General features: G+C 41.2%; 2 long non-coding RNA genes across 3 annotated transcripts; one reads left to right on the forward strand and one right to left on the reverse strand.

Moving 5' to 3' along the window:
- Window positions 1-590: 590 nt before the first annotated feature.
- Window positions 591-18,247, forward strand: LOC143486004 (uncharacterized). 2 transcript variants are annotated; one of them, XR_013123099.1, is made up of 6 exons: window positions 591-665; window positions 3,203-3,389; window positions 3,491-3,741; window positions 17,265-17,357; window positions 17,495-17,645; window positions 18,233-18,247. It is a non-coding gene; the product is annotated as an uncharacterized LOC143486004 (long non-coding RNA). The 2 variants fall into 2 exon arrangements; XR_013123098.1 differs by lacking the exons at window positions 17,265-17,357; window positions 17,495-17,645; window positions 18,233-18,247 and having other exon boundaries at window positions 3,491-3,841.
- Window positions 10,214-11,412, reverse strand: LOC143486013 (uncharacterized). The gene is made up of 3 exons (XR_013123106.1): window positions 11,143-11,412; window positions 10,649-10,758; window positions 10,214-10,256 (listed from the first exon to the last, which is right to left on the reverse strand). It is a non-coding gene; the product is annotated as an uncharacterized LOC143486013 (long non-coding RNA).
- Window positions 18,248-19,918: the final 1,671 nt, after the last annotated feature.

Here is a 19,918-nt window from a genome sequence, read left to right on the forward strand (position 1 = left end):
TAACTACACGGGATTGACGCAAACTTAATAGGCTAGCTCTGACAGTGTTTAACGCTGTAGTGAACGGCAGTAACTTTGTTTTACCGCAAAATATGAAAACGATTGAAACCATTAATCACCCAATTAAATCCACTGGGAAATGTACGATCTGGTAAATGTAGAGGTGTACGCTCTTCTGCCTTGTTTCCGTTGTAGATAGCACTAGGTCCTAGATAGCACTTCTCGTCCCGCTTAGCAGTAAATGAACAACATGAATGAAGAACGTTCATATGATTGAACGCTATTTGGCCTCTATGATGGTTCTGGGCGGAAATTGCTGGCCACTGTGTCATTGAAATTGCCGATTTCGGAATATATATATATATATATATATATATATATATATATATATATACAAACAGAGCACTTCCAAAATCGGCAATTTTAATATATATATATGAACCATATAAACCATTTATATGAACCATATAAAAGCATATTGACTTAATAAGCAAACAGAGCACTTCCAATATATATATATATATATATATATATATATATATATATAGTGCCTAATATATAATCTCCCGACCCCCCTGTTAATTGGTCAACGCAGAGGCGTTTACGTTTGAAATTTAACCGACGCCTGTCTGGCTCAAACGTCGAGGAGAATCAAAGAGTCCTAGGTAAACAATATTCAAATAGTGCTGGTGCTTCCCAACAGATTGCCAACATTCAGTTATTGTCGCTGATGAAGCAAAGTAAAAGAAACTAGTTCTGTTGGTTATCATCCCACCTTCGTAGCTAACTCGCTAAGTTGGCTCATCTAGGTTACCATGGCCACAAAAAGTCTTGAGCTTAGGGGTTGGTTAGCTAGTCACTAACTTTGTGGGCCACTGCTGTTAAGATAATTGCTTAACAAAGTTAGGTAACCGAGCTGGTTAGCGTTAGATAACTATTCTTTAGCTAGGTGGACTAACAACGCTCTTTGTAAGATTGTTGGCTAGTTAACGTTAAGTTGTACCATTTCATTCAGCGACTAACAATCTAATCGGACGGTTGGCTAGCTGGGTTAGCGCTGTCGCCCAGTGGCTTTACTGTTCTCTTCAATTTAACGGGGACGTTACGCAAAATGTTTAGTTAGTGTGACTTTCTTTAAGAGTTTACTAACGCTAGCTTAACTTCTTTTTCGCAAGCCATCACTGTTATTTCAAACGTCTACCGCGTACTGTGGTAACTAGTATGTGTGACCTAGATAACATACCTTAGCTAAGTTAGCTGTGTTCACTTGCAGCTTTAACACCGCTCCCTTCAGCAGCAACTAAACGGCAAATGCGCAACTACTTGATGACTCATTCCAGATGAAACGATAGTTGGCTCCGTTATCCTAATCGATAGCTAAAACACTTCTGACTAAACTCACTTGCCTTTGAACCATATCCTTAACAGAACCATAACTCTTAGCATATTTATTTGCAAATAACTGTTTAGGGTAAATGTACACATTAAGCCCACCAATATCTAAGTTTTGCAAATTTGTCTAGATGTTGACATCATTTGTAAGTGACATCATTTGTTAGAGGGCAAGATTTAACTCTCATTTGAATATTTATTAATTAGTTGATGTACATTTCAAAATACATAATTAAGAAATTTTAGGGAAAATGTGCATAGTACCATTTAAGCCCATGTGTGTTCCAATAAGCCCATAACACAATTTATTGATTAAATAAACTTGTTTAATTATTTGTTTTTAAAGTAAACAGCAATATATTTAATCAATAACAGTGAAAATGTTTTTTTTTTCTTTTGAACAAGATCATCTGAACAAATAATATTGAACATGACAAACAGTGTAGTACACAACATGGAACAATGAATCGTTTAATTTAGAAAAAATATTTTATTTAACTTGTACTAGAGGAATTTCTCTATTAAAATACATGAGGTGGGCTTAATGGTTCTGCAGAGAAGAATGCTGAAAAAAGAATTATTTCCTTTCAAAATGTAAGATATGCTCAGAAACCCATGCATGAAGCTTAAATATAGTTTGCATCAAATATTAAAGCAGTTACTACTGTGCCCACATTCAGAAATATAAAGTTTTTGTCATTGAATATTAACATGTGTTTGCTGCAGTTTGCATGCATTTTGATGGGATGTACCATTTAAGCCCACCTGTAAAAAAAAAAAGCTAATTTATTAAATTAATCGGCTTCACAGAACAATTTATGATGCATTTATTTAAATTATCAATGTTAAATGTATAACAAAATTAGGGGTGGGCATCGATTAATTTTTTTTATCTAGATTAATCTCACTGAAATCTTGAAATTAATCTAGATTAATCTATATTAAAATGGCTCATATGTGTGCTACCCAAGTAATGACTAAGTCAGTTTTTGAGATAGGGTTTCTTAATACAGAGGGTGCATTAGACCAGGGGCTCATATCCTGTTTCCAAAATGCATCAATGACTGCTTGAGGAAGCTGTTCTACTTTGATACTTCAAGAAAAAAAACATGCTCAATAAAATGTAGGCTACTCATTTATTCAGTTAAACATGAATTTGTAAGTCTACGTACTGTACATTAAAAGGGGTTGATAACATGTTTATTCAGCTAAACATGATATTTGAAATGTAAGCCAACATTTAGTACATTTAACCTCATGGACGTAATTTGGGGGGGCCGGTTTTGGTCCTCTGCAGTTTTAACGGTTTAAAAAGAAATATTTAAATAGCGACAAACCTAGCGCTAGGACCATGCAGAAAACGACCGCTCCGAGCTCCGCTCCGGTAACACCTTACGTTCCTAAAAATGAATTTTCCATGAAGCAAACCTGGCGACTTCGTGGCTGCATCCATGTAAACACACGTACAATTTGTAATTCACAGGTTTAAAAACTCGTTCTCGCCCCTACTGTGCAATTTGGTTAGGAATACAGCCGAGCTAAACTATCAAGTTGAAAGTCATCATAGTTTGCTTACCCATTTTGACCCAGTTCCCAACCCAACTTTAAGAATAGACTTTCCCTGGCAGGCTTTTCCATCCGTGTGTTCACTTTTTACACTTTACAAAAGAACTTGACTCACCAGCTCTTACAGGTGCATGTGCAAGACCGATTGGGGCCTGTTTGTGATGGTTATTTTTGCCAGTTTTACAGTTTTAAAGGATCATACAAAATTGATTTTGATGATCTTGACTCCTTCAACCCATTTCAGAGTGGTGGTACAAAGATGCAGAACTCTCCTCCTCTTGGCGGGAAAGCACCAGTCGACAATTCTCCCCCTTGCAAAACAGAAGATGAGGCGGTGCATTTCGCAGTCACCCAAGGTGATGTACCCTGTAGCCCAGCCAATCAACAGCCTGGCTCCAAGTGGTTTAAGAGCCTGATCGCTCAGTGGACAGGTGAGTTGATGTGGTTTCTCAGTCTGATGGTTAACATGGCTATAATTACTGGTACTAAAATGATCTGAGGTCAATCTATTTCTGTGTGTGTGTGTATGGAGGCTGGGGGTTGTGTGTGTTGTTGTGTGTGTTGTGTGTGTGTGAGTGGAGGGTGGCGGTTGTGTGTGTTGTGGTGTGGTGTGTGTGTGTGTTGTTGTGTGTGTCTGTTGTGCTGTGTTGTGTGTTGTTTGGTGTGGGGTATGGTATATGTGTGTTTGTGAAGCTGATGATAGACCTCATGAAGCCGTCCTTCTCTGACCTACCTGGCCAGGCTGCAGAAGGAGAAGTGCTACCAGATGCTGAAGATCGAGCAGTAAGCACTGCTAGGGCTGGGTATCGTTTGAAAATTTTCGATACCGATATGATACTTTGAATTCGATACCGATACCAAAAAATAATAATAAAATACAACAGCCAACATGAGTGACTGCAGCCTACCATCTTTTTATTTGGATCTTCTTCGAAGCAACAATGAGCAACAATGTTCGTGCTGCTTTATTAAGAACAAAAACATCAGCATTTCCTAAGCTTAACTATAAAACTTTTTACCTAAGCATATTGCTGGATGCAGTTCTGTTTCTAAGAGTTCTTTTTAAGAAAAATTAGCATATCAGCCTTCTCTGGTAAAATACATGCTCTCTCCTGACTGATAGTGTCACCTGCTGTGGAAAAAATTCGCTCGGATGGTGTAGAAGATGCCTGTACACAAATATACTTGCATGCAAGTTCTGACAGAATTGGCAGAAATTCCCTCTATTCCCACCACCAAGCTACAGGATCACTTGAAGTCAGCAGGGATGGCATGTCTTTGTAATTCTGTATCTCCTTTTTCGCACTTTCTCTGCACTGGTCTGACTTGTGAGGGCTTTGTCCTCCTCTGCAAACAGCTCCTGTAAAGCCGAAAGCTTGGGCCTCTTGCAGTCAGGGAACACCTAAAACGTTTTTTTTAATGTTTTAGCACAAGTCAACATAACTGTGTTTAATGCCTAAAATATATATATTTTAGGCATTATGGTAGATTAGGATTAAATACTACATGATTAAGTGATAACTTACATTTGCAGCAGTATTGTCATCATAGTCCCCATCACTGTGATCCATTTCCTCCTCTTGGTCTTCAATGTGGGTCTCTTCCACTGGATACTAAAAATAAAAATAAGAATGTACAACTCAGTCTGTGGTAAAGATAATGTTAAGACAAAAACTGAAGAGTTATTACTGATAATAACCTGACTGGAGAATCTGCAATCCACTTCCTTTTCAATTCTGGCCCATGCTCTATGGGGTGCTTTATTCTTAAAGCGAGGATCCATTGCAGTAGCTTCCTCAAGAAACATTCTGATGTTATCACCCTGTGAAAACAGTAAGTCAAAAAACACTTCGATTTACACAGATTACATTTTGTGAGAAAATAAGCGTATCCATTTTACACACCTGATAACGCTGAGAAATGTCATTCCACAATTTTTCTTTTAAAGTGGCAGTGAAGACTGTGTCTTCTTCTCCTATTTTACAATGGTTCTCAAGTTTGGCCAAGATTGGAAGAATCTGTCCAGATGTTGGGTGCTTCTCAGATGAAACACAGAGTGTTGAGGTGTACAATATCTTCATTACTGCTACGAATTCCTCAGCTTTCTTGAAATCCTCTTCTGTAATCCTATCCAATCTGAAATGCACAAGTACTTAAAACTATATCTCTTAAAATGAATGAATTCACAGCTTGCTATAAATGTTTTTTGAATCCCATGGAATCTTAGCATAATACAGACTAATTTCATATGTGTACAAGTGTTGTTTAATGTATAACACGTCGAGTTATTACCTGTCCCTTTCCATTGCTTTTCTTAATCTGGGGTCCATTGAGGCAGCCTGTATGGCAGGGTACTGCTCCAAGAATCTCTCTACCATTAGGTAAAGTGAGTTCCATCTCGTCTTTACATCAAGGATGACCCCATGGTCTGGAAGATCTGTACAAAACAACATTTCATTTACTTACGGACTAGCTGTGTAGGACAAAACTGTTTGAGAAAATAAACATGTAGTTACTGTGAAGACGTCGTTTCTCCTGCAGCACAGGCTTTGCCAAGTTGGTCCTTTTCAGCCATAACACCACAGCCCTGATTTTAGCAGCCCAGCGGGAGACTGTAGGCACTGAGGACACCTTCTGAGCCCCCAGGTTAAGACAGTGAGCAAAGCAGGGAATCTTTAGCAAATTCGTCCTCCTCACTGCTACATCCAAATTTGCTGCATTGTCAACAGTTATTGCTACTGTCTTCTCTTTAATGTTGAACTCCTCCAGCACACCTCCTATCTCCTCTGCTACACAGGCGCCTGTCTGAGCTTCATACACTGCCTTCGTTTGTAGAACTTTGTCCTTCATTGCATTGTTTTCAATGAAGTGTGCTGTCACAGTCAGATAGTGGTCCTGAGCTACACTTGTCCACCCATCACAAGTAAGTGCTACATATCTCACTTTATCCAGGGACGCTTTCAGATTTTCTTTTTCTACTCCATACCAGGCAGGTATTAATGTGTTTGACAGCATATCTCTGGATGGGGGCTGATACTTGGGATTTAATGCTTTTGTCATCTCTCTGAATAAATAGAAACACAGAAAAAACTTAATTTAACCACAAAACACCAACACATTATTGCCACTTGTTATAGGTGTGCCATAGAAGATTAAATCAAACTGTCTATCCTACCTAAACCAGGGAGCTTCAACAATTGAAAAGGGCTGCAATCCTTTAACAATGAAATTGGTTACAGCTCTGTGGCATTCCTCCCTTTTCTCAACGGACATCCTCAGCTTTTCTGCTACAGTGAATGGGGTTGTTCCTCCGTGGGCATTACATACCCAGCCATCACCATGTCTTTGGATGTCTTAAGACATGTCTAAAGACACATTATGAAGACATCTCAAGACATCTTGAGGCATGTCTTAAGAAATGAAGACATGTCTTTAAGACGTGTCTATAGACACTGATTGTCACGTAGGGCAACGCCCCCTCTCGTAGCTGTCACTCTGGGTTCCCTCATGTCCGTGTTCCCTGCCTGTTTGTCCCGCCCTGCTCGTTGGTTTTGATTCCTCGTTTGTTACCACGCCCCTGTGTCATTGTCATCACCTGCCCCTTGTTTAATGTCTGTGCATATAAGCCCCTGAGTCTCCCTTGTCCTTCGTCCGGTATTTTGAATTTGATTTGTGATCGTGTCTGTTTCTTCGCTGTTTCTGTACCTGACCGTATTCGTGTTTCCCCCGTTACCCGTGCTCCCTGTCTTTGTAATGCCTGTCTTTGCTTGTTTCACGGACTGCCCTCCTGCTATCGACCCTGCCTGGCTATCCGACGATGAATACGGTATTCCCCTGAATAAATCTCGCTCTTCTCAGCACTTGTGTCCGTCCTCTCGCTCCGTGGCGCGAGCCTCGTTACATAATACCGGACCCCGTAAGGACACAGCGAGAGAGCGAGACTCTGGTGAGTTCAAACACTGTGAATGGATGTCGGCTGGTTTAATCCGGTTAGACTCTCCGGTATTTCAGTGCGAACAAACCAGAGACAGGAATACCCCTGGCGTTGTGGGAACAAGGAAGTCTCGTCGCTCACAGAAGAAAGTGCAGTCACTTTTAACTGGCTTTCGCGACGAGACTCCTATTGAGCGCTACGTGTCTGCCCGGCTTGGCGAACACCACAGGCGTGAGCAACCTGTGGTGCAAGCAGCGGGCAGACGGAATGAGCGCACAGACGAGCGTTGGCTTAACCCTCGGTTTGCTCTCGGTGGCCACTGCGAGCTCCCGACGCCTCGGAGGAGGCGGAGCCGTCGCAGAGAGAGCAACCGAGAGGCTTCTGTGTCTGTGTGTTCTTCCAGGCTCGCCCAGGACCCCAGTGACGCAGACCTCCCTCCGATGATCCCGGAAGCCGCTCCCCTAAGGCTCCCAAATAATTTTTTGGGGGGGAGTACTAGCCACTCACCCCAGGAGTGGCCGGCTCGGAACCCGGAGGACGTCAGCGCGGCGGACACGCCCCCCGATGACGTCAGTATGGCGGACACGCCCCCCGATGACGTCAGTATGGCGGACACGCCCCCCGAGGACGTCGGCTTGGCGTACACGCCCCCCGAGGACGTCGGCTTGGCGTACACGCCCCCCGAGCGCATCTCCCAGGTTCCTGTCCCCGCTGCCCGTAGGCGGTCCACGTCGGTTCCTGTCCCCGCTGCCCGTCGGCAGTCCACGCCTGTTCCAGTTCCCGCTGCCCGTCGGCAGTCCACGCCTGTTCCAGTTCCCGCTGCCCGTCGGCAGTCCACGCCGGTTCCAGTTCCCGCTGCCCGTCGGCAGTCCATGCCGGTTCCTGTCCCCGCGACCCAGGAGTGGTCGTCCACGCCGGTTCCTGTCCCTGCGACCCAGGAGAGGTCGTCCACGCCGGTTCCTGTCCCCGCGACCCTGGAGAGGTCGTCCACGCCGGCTCCTGTTCCCGCTGCCCGCCAGCGGACTCTGCCTGTTCCCGCTGCCCGCCAGCGGACTCTGCCTGTTCCCGCTGCCCGCCAGCGGACCCTGCCTGTTCCCGCTGCCCGCCAGCGGACCCTGCCTGTTCCCGCTGCCCGCCAGCGGACCCTGCCTGTTCCCGCTGCCCGCCAGCGGACCCTGCCTGTTCCCGCTGCCTGTCTGCCGGCTCCTGTTCCCGCTGCCTGCCGCCCGACCGCACCTGTCGCCCCAGAGACTGTGCTGCCCACGCGTGGGCTTGGACTCAGTGTGTTGTCTGCTCCGCCCCGTGTTCCTGCCTCTGTGCCTGTGTTCCCCTTGCTCCCGTGTTCCATCCCTGGTTTTGTTTTGGTCCCTGTCCCCGTGGTTATGTCTGTCAAGGTCTGTGTTCCTGTTCCCGTGTCTGTTTCCTGTGGTGTCGTCTCTGTCCCGGTCCCCGTGTCTGTTCCCCAAGTCGTCACCCACCTTGTGCCTGTGCCCGTCTCTGTTGTTCATGCTGTCTTTGCCTCCGTGTTCTCCTCTGCCCTGTCCTCTGGCCCAACTCCCGTGTCTGTCCCCTGTCCTGTCCTGTCCAGTCCTCCTCCCGTGCCTCGCCCGGTCCCTGCCTGTGTGGCCGTGCCCCGGCCCGGCTCCTGGCCCATCTCTGGTCCCCCTGTCCCTGCCGTGCCCCGGTCTCCATGCCCTGCTTTCCCCCTGTCTGTTCCTCCGGTCTGTCCTGTGTCCGCTGTCCCTGTCCTGTCTGCCCTTGCGTGCCCCAGAGTGGCACGCTTTGAGGGGGGGTTCTGTCACGTAGGGCAACGCCCCCTCTCGTAGCTGTCACTCTGGGTTCCCTCATGTCCGTGTTCCCTGCCTGTTTGTCCCGCCCTGCTCGTTGGTTTTGATTCCTCGTTTGTTACCACGCCCCTGTGTCATTGTCATCACCTGCCCCTTGTTTAATGTCTGTGCATATAAGCCCCTGAGTCTCCCTTGTCCTTCGTCCGGTATTTTGAATTTGATTTGTGATCGTGTCTGTTTCTTCGCTGTTTCTGTACCTGACCGTATTCGTGTTTCCCCCGTTACCCGTGCTCCCTGTCTTTGTAATGCCTGTCTTTGCTTGTTTCACGGACTGCCCTCCTGCTATCGACCCTGCCTGGCTATCCGACGATGAATACGGTATTCCCCTGAATAAATCTCGCTCTTCTCAGCACTTGTGTCCGTCCTCTCGCTCCGTGGCGCGAGCCTCGTTACACTGATCTTAAGATGTCTTGACTATAATAACATCTCAAGATGTCTCAAGATGTAGGATAATATTTATTGTTTAAATTTACCCTAAAAAATATTTTTAAATATTTAATGGAAAATTGAACTGTAAACATTATGCATCTTTTATTGCAAGGTATCTAGTAAATAATTACAATAAAATAAATTTTATTAAATGTATTGTTTTATTTTTCTTTGTTATTCATAATAAAAAACACAATACTATTATTTTAACACATATTACTTAACAGACTGGCAAAAATAAACCGATACATGTATGTGTGTATATATATATATATACACACACAAACATTATATGTGCAAGTATATACTACAATGACCACAATACCATTTTCAGAACAAATGTAACATAAGTAATAATACGTAACGTAATATAAAACAGTGTCAAGTCAACTGCATACAACATATCACTAAGCTAACAGAAAAATAAAGTAAGATGACAGAAAGATTAAGATAAATACTATTAGTAATAAATATGCAATAATACCATAAAATGTAAGTGAAAATTAAAGATATTAACAACAAGGAAAAGAAGAGGGGCAAAGACAAAAAAAAAAAAGATTTTAAAGAGTAAAGTTGTTCTAAGTGGGCATGAAGATATCTGTTTTTTATGTAGCACCTGTTGTTTACATTGTGACTAATCTGAGTCCCTGTTCTTACACAGTAGTTACCATGGCTAATAGTATTTGATTTTGTCCCTATCCCAAGATGACGTTGAGGCTGCCAAAAGCACTTGTGGTGGAGATAAACTAGGGTTTCTGTAATGGCTGAAGGTGTGAGCAGAACCATAACCCCCTCTTTGAATTCTTCACAGCCTGTTAGAGGATCTTTCCTATTTAATGGCTGAAATGTTATACCCTCAATCAAAAGCTGAGGATTTTCTGTAACAGAAGAGTTCAATTGGTTTCTGGCCCACATACAGCATATTTCTCCAATCAATTTTAAAATGAAAACCTTTCATTCAGAAAGATGATATACCTGACACAGAAGCCCATATGCCTGTAATTTTGACAGGTTGAGACAGGTTGTGTCTTGCACTTTCCATGTTTGCTTCTATGTATGATCCGACTCTAATTGTCTTGATGTCAAATCTGAAAAAAAAAGTTAAAATTAGAAATTGACTGCTTAAGTCATGGCCTGGCGGTTAGGGAACTGGTCTTGTGACCGGAGGGTCGTGGGTTCGATTCCCAGACCTAAGGCCATGACTGAGGTGCCCTTGAGTAAGGCACCTAACCCCAACTGCTCCCCGGGCGCCGGGCTAGGGCTGCCCACCGCTCTGGGCACGTGTGATCCACAGCCCCCTAGTAATCACTAGTGTGTGTGTGTTCTGACTGCACAGATGGGTTAAAAGCTGAGGACAAATTTCGATTGGGGTGTAAAAATCACAATTGACAAAATATGGCACATTTCATTTCACATTTCATTTCATTAAGAACACATGCAGATGTGGACTAATGGCACAAAGAAATAATTTCACACATACTTGTAATGTCTGGGGGACAATGTTGCACTTTGGTACTGCATGTAAAGCTGTCCAGGGCCAGCAAGAGGATTATTAATGTTCTTCACAACCGTCTTTCCTCTAATCCAGACCTATGATAATTTATTTATATAAGGTAATCATTTATAAATTCTACATTTATATGTGCAGCAGTAAAAGGATATAAAGCACTCAGAGTTAGAAATAGAAGATCAAAAATACAAAATATATATAATATATATAATATAATATATATATATATTTTTATATAAATATATATATATATATATATATATATATATATATATATATATATATATATATATATATATATATATATATATATATATATAGCTTCTACACACAATAAATAGGCACATAATTGCACTCTGTGCTGTGCTGTGTCTGCCTGAATGGCAACAATTAGTTGTTTACTATAAGTTGTTAACATGTAACATTTAAAGATACAGGCTTCAAGCCCAATAGCCAATTCCAACCTTTGCTCCCAGGAAAATGTTCTCTTGTGCCAGGATTCTGCTACCCATATGCTCAACAAGGTCAGGCTTTCTTAATTTCTTACAGATTTGTAGGTTTAACACTTCTTGCCAGATTCTCTGATCATGGGATCTTAGATCTGTATTGAAACAGCAGGTTAATTCTTATTATACAGGCAAACAGTATTGGCTTCCTTAAACATTGCATTTGTCCTTCTACAAGTAATCTAAGCATATTTCAGAGCACTTTTATTTGTGGATCTCCTAGGTAGTGCTGCAGTATTTGTGACTGGACTCAAGCTCACAGAATATCTGACCCAGTTAATGAGGGAAATGTCTACCTACCAAAACCTTGTCTTTGTCAGGTCACTGGCTGACATCAGTGTAACAGATCCAGATTCTCCATATATGGGGGCATAGCCTGGCAAGCCATGGATTGATGTGGCATCTGCAACATCTCCAGGCATCAGCAATTGGTAGAGGGCATCTAAGATCCCAATCCTTTTGACCATGTTCCTCTCCATACTCACACCATTCTTGTGGGCAATAACTTGAGTACAGAATATTTTCATGAACTTTTAAGTAATTCCATGTCATTCATGTCATTTCAATTCTAACTTGATACAAAAACACTTACTCTAATATTTAAATAAGCATTTCATGTTCATTTCAACAGTAGGACCATTCATTTGTCCATGTTCTTATTTTAGATTGCATAATATTTTATCTTCTTTCTAATCTGCTTTTCAAATCTGCATGGTTTCACAAAAGTAAATAGCAGTTATATTAATTAAATTATCTACAAAGGATCACACATATTAAAGTATTATCCATGAATAGTTAATATTAATGAAATATTATTTTTGTAGAGTTGTATTTACATTCATTCTGCAATTCTGCATGTACAGTACAATTTAGATTCTCATGGAGCAGACTTTGAAAAAATCATTACAATAATTACTTTGTGTATGGCTTTGAACATTTGCTTGGATGCATGAGTTACATTTAAATTTTCATGGAAATCTATGACATGACCTGACAGAACATGGTCTTTCAGACAGGACCAGTAATTACCTGTCCTTCACTCTGTGGTGGTACCGCTCAAATCTGTTACAGTCACCTATCATGGGATGGCCCAAGACATTTATCTGCTCTCCAGTATGGAAACCACAGTGAATGTTTGCACGGTTTGCAACCTCAGCTTTCCAGATCTGGACAGCAATAACACAGAAATGACATAACATGCATACAACGTACAGTACATGGCAAAGGCATTAAGGGGTTTCAAAGTCAAGCACAGAGCAAACAATTTCCATAGATAACACACTGTCTTGCTATTTTTTTATTTTTTTTGGGGGGGGGGGGGAGATGATGACATGACAAAAGGGAAGATAAGATGAGGCCTTATCACCCAACATTAGCACCTCATCTCACTGATACTGTTATAGAGGAATGAAGGCAAACCTCCTCATTGATGTTCATAAATCTACTCAAAAGCGTTCCATGGGCATTAATGATGGTTTCCATGTTCAAGCAGATATGTTCAGGTGTGCATGTACATTTGGCCAAATATGTAATCAACAGGTGATAAGCATTCAAACTATTGTAATTCTGTAGAGGAAAAATAGCTCACCTTCACAAACAGTTTGTGGTGTTCACATATTGTTTCCTGTAGCTGCTTTCCCTGATCTTCTGTAAGACTAGCAGAGTGGATCAGAGATACATAGTTGCTCAACAAAATATTGGCTTTTGTTACTAGCGAACATTTTTTGCGGCCAATGAACTCGGCTGATGCAGATGTAAATGCTTCAGGATAATATATAACATCTCGTGTGATGACTGGCAAAAGCTGAAGAAGATGGAGTACCTCACAGCCAGTGGCACATGCTAAGTGGTCAAGGTCTGGCAGCTGAAATTAAATAAAAGAAAGTAACATAATATTAGCATAACAGGCAAAAAACCAATGAGATTGATTGCAGTGTGTCCATACAAATTGTGTTTTACCTGCTTGATCCAGTGAGGCCTCTCAATAGATGCAATGAGGCTAGACAGGAACTGCCTAACTTCACTCTTAATGTAGCCCCAAATAAGACTAATTTGAAGTCTCCCCACACCAAGTGCATCTAAATGGAAATGGTCGTCTTGTCTATAGATAAAGAAAAATTAACAATGTTACTGTAGAGATATTACCCCATTACTGCATGGTGATAACATATAACAATAATTACTATTAAATTAAGATTTAAACAATTCTGCCACACTAGAATGTGAATGTAAGTTTATTTTTTTACGAGCCAGATTTATATCAACATACATAGATGTTAATGGAATTTTAACACATAATTGGCCTACTGTCATTGTATGAATTTCAATGTTATATAACAAAAATATAATACAAAATATAATAAAAATACAGTAAGTGAAAAGTGAAAATGGAACTAAAATCCACACTGAATCCTTTTTATGTTGATATTGAGAAAACAATTAAAATTATGTTAGAGAGCAGCAACCAAATTATAACAATGACTTTTGTTCATATAAATCACTGGCACAGGGAATACATTTGTACTTTTTTGTGTATTTTATAATTCATGAACCTAATATCACCCAATGCATATTACCTGAATGTGTGGCTCAATAATAATTTCGCTGGAAAACAGCTGATTTTGTGGGCTGAACAAGGTGCCAGTCTCGGTTTCTCTTGCTTTCTTCTCTACTGTTCCTATCTCTAACATCTGTGCAATAATGGCATTTGTACTTGTCTTTGTTCGACGGGGTGCATTCATGGCAGCATGTTGATCTGAGAGTTCAGCCTTGTCGACTGTGCAAAATCTGCACCTAAGAAACATATTTGTATTTATTGTAATGTCAAGACAACCAATTCAAGAAAGTGCTGCTGCAACAGTGTACCTCTTATTTGCTGTAGAAGATAAACAGTTTGCACAGTGGTTTGCCTGGGGCATATCTGCATTGATCTCACCAATACCTCCACGAACAAACACCTTCCCTCCATAATAGGGGCAGTTGGCAAAGTACCCCTCCTGAAGCTTTTTTACATATGGAGCAATGGCACCCATACACAGTTCAAATGATGTACCTATATTTTGAAACCATAGTTACATTGTATTTCCATTTCATGTACCCCAGTAAAATGCAAAATAGTTCAAGTCTACTTAAGATGTACCTGGTTCTCCAAGGCCTATAATGCCTATATGTTCCCTTTTAGCACCCTCCCACCGTGGCAGATTCCCAAGAGAAAAACACATCCCATTGGTTGAGTGGTATTTCCTCCTGTAGAGTCCAAATCCATCAAAGTACAAATCGATGTACAGAGGCAAAACTGGAACACCTTCGATAGAAAATAAAAAAGCAATTATATGCACGTTTGCCTTTTGTTGCATACAAAATAGTTCAAGACATTAAATAGGTCTTAAAATATTAATTAACATTACTTGTAGGAATTCTCTTTTCTGGCTGTCCTTCACTGCAATGAGGAGGGAGAACCGTTGAATTTTTAATAAATCTGTTGCTTGGCTCTTCAAAACCAGTGGCAGCATGGTCAGAGTGCAGGTAATAGCCAGTAAACTCATTAATCATGTTCATTTTCATGATGACAGCATCAACTCTGACTGATTCAACAGTGTCAGATATGAAGATCTGCCCTCTTACAGGGGTTTGACTCCGATACTGGTGATGATGCCTCATCTCAAGGCCACGAAAAATAATTCTGCATCTGAGAACTAGGTCCTCAATAACTCTGTCAAACACAATAGAGTCCACTCTAGCAAGACGTGGTATATGGTTGACTGTAACTTTAATGACATCTAGAGGGATTATTTTGCCTGTAGAAGTGGAGATAGATTGTATGGCAAAAAGTTTACTCTCCTGGTATAATCTGGAATTAAATGCATCCCTGTGACAATCATTTACTGGCACAAAAGTCATTTTTGACATTTGTTTGCTGTTTACCAACACATTTGAAATTGTTTTCTCCATATCAAAATACAGGAAATAAAAATATATATTATTTTAATTGCTATTAATAATATTTCAACAAAGTAATTTATTAAACTTGTTTATTAGCCAGTGTAAAGGCCCCTTGCCCTGCATATTTTAGTGCTTTCTCTGATCCCAGCACTATCCCTGATTTAACTAATCTGCTTATTAAAAAGCCCTTTAACAAGTTGCAGCACTAAAATGTGCAAGGCACTGTGACTTTAGGACCAAGGTTGGAATTAATTGGCTCATACCTTAAAAGCACTGATGTGACGAGGGACATCCTCTTTCCTAAAGTTGACATGTGTAATTATTTCTAGCAAATTTGAAAATGTTGCCTCTGACATCCCAGCCGTTTCAAACAGAAGACTTAAGGCTGTCTCTGTAAAATTCCTCCATGGGTACGAATATGTCTGCTGCTGAAATATGTATGAAATCATAACTATATGCATCAAAAGCACTAAAAGATTCTAGAGATGATCATTGTTACCTCAGTATTATTACTGGAGGGATTTCCATCTGCTCCACTCTCTGGATCAAGGATTGCATCAATGTCCATCTCCTCCGAAACATCACTGAAGTTGTCAGACACAATAATGCTGGGCTGTTCCACCTCGGCGTCTTGGTTATCATCAGCTTGCACTGAAACCGGTTTTCGTTCTACACTTAGGCTACACAGCTTCACATAACCATTACTAATTATATGCTTTCTCGATAGACTAACCATTGTCACTGACATCACTATCAAAGAGCTGCTCTGCCTGGGTTTTGTATGAATCATCAGTTGTGTTCCCTGAAACATTGTTTTAATTTTAATTTTGTTTGGACTATGTAGTGCACACAGTTACAATCATACACCTTGCCTATATATTCAAAATACAAACAGAACTTTATCAAGGCTAAAGTTACCTTACTATGTCTTGATGCATATACATAACGTAAATAACGATATATGCAATTAGGATATTTGCTGTTACCAGAAATAGCGTCTTCCCTTATTCTTAAAGCAGTATGGCCAGCATCCAAACGGATCCGAAACATTGTTTTACCCTTTTTTAAAGCCACAGAAGATCGCCGTGTTACTTTGTCTGAAACAGTTTTGCACCTCCAACGGATTTTGACGGTTGGAAAAGTTCCGTTAGACAACAAGTTCCAGGCGCGCGAGAGAGAGAGCGAGAGAGAGAGAGAGAGAGAATAGAAGCTCCTGTTATTATTGAGGGGATAAAGAAATGCCGAGACGATATGGAAATCCACTGTCCTCCAGCAGCGACGAAGAGCAGCAAGGTTGGTATTTTCTCGTCTTTTTATTTACCCGAATCACCATTTTTACCATCATACAGCGGTTACAGTGATACAGTACCTATATATTTTTAATGCAGATAGACATGTTGCTGAACAGGAGAATAGCCCTAGAATGGTTGTTCCATCTATGTCAAGATTTGGTCAAGGCAGAGGAAGAATAATAAGAGGTAGGCCTACACACACACACACACACACTAGCGTTATATGGGACAAATCATGACACAGAGTAATGTTACACAGACATGGCTGGGAGTATATATTTTAATAATTAAAATGATTTTATTTAACGATGTTTTCATTCTCAGCAGCAGGATGTAGTTGCTATGGTCACCTCTTGCTCCGCGCACGCTTGCGCCTCACGAGCAAGATTTTATCCAAATATCGGACATATCGGCCAACTCTTTTTTGGCAAATATAAACAATATCCTCTAACCAGAAATAAACAAAATATCATAATTAAAAAGCAATACACTTTGCTGTTTAAAAAAAAAAAGTCAGCATGTTTGTAATTACATTTTCTTGAGATAATGGAAAAGTTATTTTCAAAAATATGATGAAAACAATGAAAGACATATCCATTTAAAATGTTATTTAATGAAAGAACACAGTGTATCTGTGAAGGATCAAAATGATGTCAGTGATAACTGCACCCCCTTGTAAAGAATTCTACATGTGAGTGTCTGACTTACAACCATGAGGTGCTTTGCATCGAAAAAGTGTAGTTTCTGTGTCAGTGTGTCAAACACAATCACTAAAAAGTGCACCAGTGTAAGAAAACGCTGTAATTGTTAATTATTATTATTATTATTATTATTATTATTACATAGGCTCATCAGTGAGAGAGAGAGGGAGGGATTGCTGTCCCTGCAACAAGTGCACATGTCAGTGTCACCGAAACAGTAACACCAGCAGGAACATTAGTAAGGGTTGACCTGTAATTTACACTTTTTTAAAACTGAGATATGTTTCCACTTCCATATCAACCACTTAATAAAAAGCCAGTCTTAATCATTAAATTGTAATAGGTTGCATAGTTCATTTTATTTTTTTGTTCCAGGCTCCAGCTGTGAAGTTGCTCAGAAAAGAAGTCTGGAGAAAAGCAAGACACTGTTTCTTGAGAGACGTTTTCCCACGAATGAAGATAAGATGCAGTTGCTTACTGATGGGGTCTCAATAAAAAATGTCAACAAGTGGTTCATAAACTACAGGTATTAAATTAGGCTATATTCAACTTTTACTTAGTAACATTGTGTTTTCTCCAATTTATACACACAATACTGATTATGAAACAATGCTATATAATATTTTTTTATATAGTATAGATGTGATAAGGCGCACTGGATAGGCGATACCTGTGGGAATAAATAATGAGGCAGAAAACAAGGGACAGGTGCGCATGATTAGTAATTAGATGATTTGGAACGAGGAAGGCGTGAAGCTAGGCGTGTACGGGGTTGTGATGGGTGTGGAACGGAGGTAGTGGGTGTGTCCTGAGCATGGGCATGGTAGTGGGGGGGGGGGGAATGGACCTGACTACCCAGGGCCCGAGGAGGGAGAGGAGCCCATTTTGCTCATGTGCCTCGTTTACTGGCATTTATAGGGGCCCACTGACATTGAGAGTGTACAGGGCCCAGAATTTGCTGTTTCGCCCCTGGTCCTGAGACCTGGGACGCCAGCTCCCCGTGACAAGAAAATGCATGACATACATGTTTATCTGCCATGAAATGGAAATTTTAAATATTTAAACCTATGTCCAAATATTTACACATATATTCTGTAATTTCTGTAATTTCAGATACTGCATGTTCAGTGTGCTTAAAAAACGTGCGGCAAAGAAGATCAGAAGTAACACCACAGAAGAGGAGATCACTCGAATGATACCAAAGGCAACACGACTTGCTTTCAAGCATGTCTTGGTCAATGATCGGGTCTTAAATGAAGGGCCCTGTGCACTCTCAATGTCAGTGGGCCCCTATAAATGCCAGTAAACGAGGCACATGAGCCCATGGGCCCCTCTCCCTACTCGGGCCCTGGGTAGTCAAGTCCACTTTTCCCCCCACTACCACGCCCATGCTCAGGACACACCCACTACCTCCGTTCCACACCCGTCTCAACCCCGTACACGCCTAGCTTCACGCCTTCCTCGTTCCAAATCACCTAATTACTAATCATGCACACCTGCCCCTTGTTTTCTGCCTCATTATTTATTCCCACAGGTATCGCCTATCCAGTGCGCATTATCGCATCTATACTCAGAAAATAATATTATATAGCATTGTTTCATAATCAGTATTGTGTGTATAAATTGGAGAAAACACAATGTTACTAAGTAAAAGTTGAATACTAGCCTAATTTAATACCTGTAGTTTATTAAGCCTTTTTCACGCAAGGAGGAGGGGTCAAGTTCCGGGCGAGGTGATGTGTAAACCTATTTCCGGTTAGCAGCACCGCTACGAGAATGGATGCGTTTTATTACTCTGCATCTTTGGCTGACCTTCCACGCTTTAGGCAGGACGATGTTGCCAGAACCGTCGACGAGCTATCGAGGACCAAACGAGCGAAACTCGATAAAGGATACAAGTTTTTTTTCGAGCAGTTTATTTTTGATTATGAAGGTAAATGGATCCAGTTCTGTAGTTTAGTTTAGCCAAGTTAACTAGCTAGCATGCCTAGCTAGCGTCTTAGCTCCGTGCTCACTCAACATTCTATCATTTATGCCTTCATCAAACTGTTTATCTTATTTTTAAATAAAGCATGTGTTTTATTGTACTATTATAAGTGCCTGCATTATTGTCTTATGATTTTGTGTGTTCAGTGTCCAATGTTGTAGATAAGGAGATCCGTGTAATGGCTCGGTGCTACCGGTCCTTAAAAAAAAAGTGAGACACCACACAAGCTAGAGGTCAAAGCTCACGGTTTTTTATTTGTTTCAAGCATTTTCAAGCACTTTAATCTAAATTCCAGCACTTTTCAAACCTGAAACAAAGCAACATTAAAATTGGTCAGGTAATTGTTTCTTCCCCTGTTGAGGGGTGTTTCTTTATACTACCACATATCGTTTCGGACAAGCGGTTCGTGCAGACGCGCGCGCTACGGTCACTTGCGAAAGTATAAACCTAGCTTAACACAACGAATCTGACCTGAAGGCATGCATATTTGTACAAAACATTCCAAGAGGTTGGTGATTATTCCCATTTCTAGTATTATAGCATACAAAATTGTGTCCGATTATGGTATCCTAGCATAGTGTGTGTGTGTGCTCTAGACCCAAAGCCCAGACAGACTTGTACATAGGATGTGCACGGAAAGCCTCTAGGCGGGATTTCACTCTGCTGTACACAGACTGCCTCGCTGGCCGATTCCAGCTGAAACGACGCGGTATAGCACCTTTCTTCAGCCACGTTTTGCCCTTTGCCATAACGTAGATGTCTTGCGGCTCAAAATGTGCGCTACACACGTGCGTGCTGTTCCTAATAACCTG

Source organism: Brachyhypopomus gauderio, unplaced genomic scaffold (genome assembly GCF_052324685.1).
Source record: "Brachyhypopomus gauderio isolate BG-103 unplaced genomic scaffold, BGAUD_0.2 sc43, whole genome shotgun sequence".
NCBI lineage: Eukaryota > Metazoa > Chordata > Actinopteri > Gymnotiformes > Hypopomidae > Brachyhypopomus > Brachyhypopomus gauderio.